This window comes from Sinocyclocheilus anshuiensis, unplaced genomic scaffold, assembly GCF_001515605.1.
Source record: "Sinocyclocheilus anshuiensis isolate Anshui unplaced genomic scaffold, SAMN03320099.WGS_v1.1 scaffold2479, whole genome shotgun sequence".
Lineage (NCBI taxonomy): Eukaryota > Metazoa > Chordata > Actinopteri > Cypriniformes > Cyprinidae > Sinocyclocheilus > Sinocyclocheilus anshuiensis.
The window spans coordinates 37,908-41,962 of record NW_015538062.1 but is presented as its reverse complement, the minus strand read 5'-3'; positions in this window follow the sequence as shown (position 1 = coordinate 41,962).

Genomic DNA, 4,055 nt, shown 5'->3' with positions numbered 1-4,055 from the left:
ACAGGTAGTTCCAAGTCAGTTTAATCACCGTTCTATATTAATGCGCTGCTTTAATTGATGCACACAAACCCACACTCATCACTCGCACACACACACACACACACACACACAGACAGAGAGAGAGAGAGAGAGAGAGAGAGAGAGTCGGAGATCACAGATTGCACTGCGCACAAACATAAACTTGTTGTCAACGCTTCCCCACGATTTTTATTAATAAAATAGCCTAGATACTAGATCGCTACATTATATTTTTCAGCAACGAGGTGGCGCTGTTTTTGAAGTAATTAATTGTTTGTAGAGAGTAGGCATGGGCCGATTCCCGCGGTTTCAAGGTATACCGCAATTTTAAAATTTCACAAGTGTAGGAATCCCTCAGGTTGAGTGCAGTGTAGAGTAACATGACCCTCCTCCTGCTGTTGGTGTGAGCGAGCGGTCAGTCACTTGTGTGTAGGACGGCCGAACTAAAGGAGCTGCTCCTGGAACTTACGTGATCGGCAACCGGACATTTTTTGTCTTATTGCAGTTCGTCTCTGTTCTGGACTTGCACAAACTCCGTTGCAATGCAATCATTTTCCAAAATGTCATTTATGTGGAAAATATGAAGTCTGTAAATGCCCGTTAACACAGGCCAGAGATGCTGAAGACAGACGCACAGAGAAAAATACTGTAGCAGGCAGATCACTCACTGTTCATGATGCATGAACTATTGGAAGAAAATCCTCAATATTGATTTGGGGGTATATATGAATGTGCTTCTGAGGGGAACTGACTGTCTTCCGAAAAGTTTATGTGGTATTTTCTTTTCATCTGGTCTCATATTAAAGCAGTGTTTCAGCGCAGTGCTGCTTTGTTTACAGCGGTAACCAAGGAAACGCCGTATCTGGTGTTCCAGAAGCGCCACCCGCTGTCAGAGAGTGAATATGCAGCTGTGTCTCATTTAGAAGGCTGCGCCCTCCGGAGGTCAAATCCTCTAGAGGTCGCATCCTCTGTAGGATGCATATACGAAGTGTCCTCAACGTAGAATTAAACGAGACGGCCTTCGTAGGACCGGCGGAGTTTCATTCAGGCATGTAGTATAATTTCACAAAGCTAGTCAGAACAGAACATTCTGTTTTTGCTTCAAATTATTAAATCAAATTATGTATATGAAATTATATAACTTAATGATATGAAATGATATAAATGATATGTATATGAATTATATAACTAAAATTAAATAACTGTAATTACAGATTTAGGTTAAATAAAGATAAAGTCTTTATTTTTCTTCTTTTTAGGAAAGAAATCAAACAGCTCATCGCTCTGTAATCGAGCATGTCCAACAGATGAGGGAAAGGATCGACCGGGTCATGCCATTAGTCCGGGAACACCTGACGAAGGCGCAGCAGGCCCAACAGCTCCACTATAACCGGGCAGCCCAACCACGGGAGTTCCAGACCGCTGCTCTCGGAGCTCCGGAGGGCGGGACTCACCGCCAACCCTCGGAAATGTCACCTTGCCCTCTCCGAGGCGAAGTACCTGAGTTTCCAGGTGGGACGGGGTCTCATTCGGCCGCAGGAGAAGAACGTGGAGGCGGTACGCTCCGCTCCGAGACCCGAGACCAAGACCCAAGTACGAGCCTTTCTAGGGTTGGCGGGGTATTATCGCTGCTTCATCCCCAACTTCTCGTGTCTAAATTCTGAGGGAAAAACATCAATGTAAAGGGATGTGTTAATGATGTGAGTGAGCTTGATGGCTTGTAGGAGATGAGATGGAATAGGATCAAGCGGACAAGTAGTAGGATGATTAGAAAGGATGAGTTTGGAGACTTTTGCCTCAGAGAGTTAAGAGAAGGATGTGAATGAGTGTATGTTTGCTGGTAAGATGTGACTTCTACTATTTACACATCTTAACAAATCATTTAATAATTATTTGTTTATGTTTGTGCAGTACCCAATCTACAGTTGAAACTATTCATCATCTGTAAATGTTTAGAAATAAGGGTCAAAACCAGCCATAAGGGTCGATTTTTCGAAATTGAGATTTATACACAATCTGAAAGCTGAATAAATAAGCGTTCCATTAATGTATGGTTTGTTAGGATAGGACAATATTTGGCCGAGATACAACTATTTGAAAATCTGGAATCTGAGGGTGCAAAAAAATCTAAATATTGAGAAAATCGCCTTTAAAGTTGCCAAATGAAGTTCCCTTTCAGTCGGTCACTCCGAGTCACGTCGTTGACCGATGAATAGGGATCTCGCTTAGAGAGACCAATCCACTTCGAGTGTAAACTAAACAAGCCAATGCACATTGGCATGTGATGATTGCATCCAGCTGCCACTGATCACAGCATGAGCATTAAAAAGCAGCCAGTGCAACGCATACCAACTTTACGCTTCGGAGCCGAGCGACATCGTTCTGCTCCTACCAAACTGCTTCGTGTGTGACGAGTCTAGCGCACTCTTGCGGAGCTGATTTGCGCCTCAGAGCCTTTCTTCCCCGAGGTGCATGAGAAGCTCACCAGGTCATGGACGGCACCTTTTACTGCCGGAAACCGACCTGCTGGTTCCTCCTCCCTCACCACCCTCGATGGTGGTGCAGCTAGGGGGTATACAAGGGGCCCCCCTGTGGAGCGGTCGGTTGCGATGCAATTGTGTCCTAATACCGCCTCCACCCGGCAGGGCAAACCGTGCCTCCTCTCCCGGGTCTGTAGGTACTCGTCTAGCCTGTCCGGTGATGCTTATACGGCCTGAGGAGAAGCTCCCTCCGCCTTACACGCTACGGCGTTACTGCAGGTTCATCAGGCCAAGGCACTGAGGGACCTGCAAGAGGGTGGTCATGATCTGGAAGTTCTGAAAGAGCTCCGAACTGCTACTGACCTCGCAATCCGAGCGACGAAGGTCACCGTGAGTTCTCTGGGTCGTGCGATGTCCACACTTGTGGTCCAGGAGCGCCATCTCTGGCTGTGTCTGGTTGATATGAGGGGCACCGACAAAGTTCGGTTCCTTAATGCCCCTGTGTCCCACTCCTTCTGTCCTCTTCGGCGACGCGGTCGAGAGCTTGGCCCAGCAGCTCTCGGCTGCACAGAAGCTCCGGCAGGTAGCTGCTGCCTCCACCCATCTGCTGGCCGCAGCGCCCCAGCCTGCTCGTCGCCGAGGGCGGCTCCCTGCGTCTGCCCCTGCTCCTGCGCCGCATCCACAGCAGCCTCCAGCAAGCGGCGCCGTGGAGCTGGGCGTAGGCAGGCCGCCCCACCCTTCCAGGCCCCCGTCAAACCTGGCGGTGAGCGAAAGAGCAAAAGGCCCCGGGACGGGTGACTCAGAGAGGGAGGAAGCTGCTCTTTGGGGGATGATAAAGGCACCTCTTCCTCCCCCGGAGGAGGGCCGGGTGGAGAATCTGGAAAATCTCGACGAGAGAGCGGTTTTCTCTGTCCCCCGGAGAGTCGCGGACGGACCACACTCATCCTCCTCCATCGCCAGCAGGCAGCAGCGGGCGGTTCGAGAGCGTCAACAAAGGCCCTACTCACGCACCCTCTGCCAAACTGTGGAACCAGGTAAGCGTTGCACCGCACACTCAGACCCACAAGTCGCCCGAGTTGGGTCCCTGCGTTCCACCTTGCTGCCCCACTGCGGGTACAGCGGTGGTTCCGCTGGTCCCGCTTGCACGGTATCTGGGTGCCTGGCTAGCGCTACCCAACCCGTCTCGTTGGCTTCTGTGGACCATCAGTCTCGGCTATGCAATTCAGTTCGCCCAGCGTCCCCCCAAGTTCAGTGGCATCCGCTTCATGACAGTGAAGGTGGCCATTACTTCATTGTACCCGAGAAAGGCGGTGGGTTACGACCAATCTTGTATCTGCGTGTCTCTAACCGGGCCCTTCGCCGGTTACCGTTCAAGATGTTGACGCAGAAATGCATCTTCGGGTGCATACGTCCCCGAGATTGGTTTGCAGCAGTCGGCCTGAAGGATGCGTACTTTCATGTGTCGATCCTTCCGCGCCCCAGTCCATTTCTGCGGTTCGCGTTCGAAGGACGAGCATATCAGTACGAGGTCCTGCCCTCCGTGCTGTCCCTGTCGCC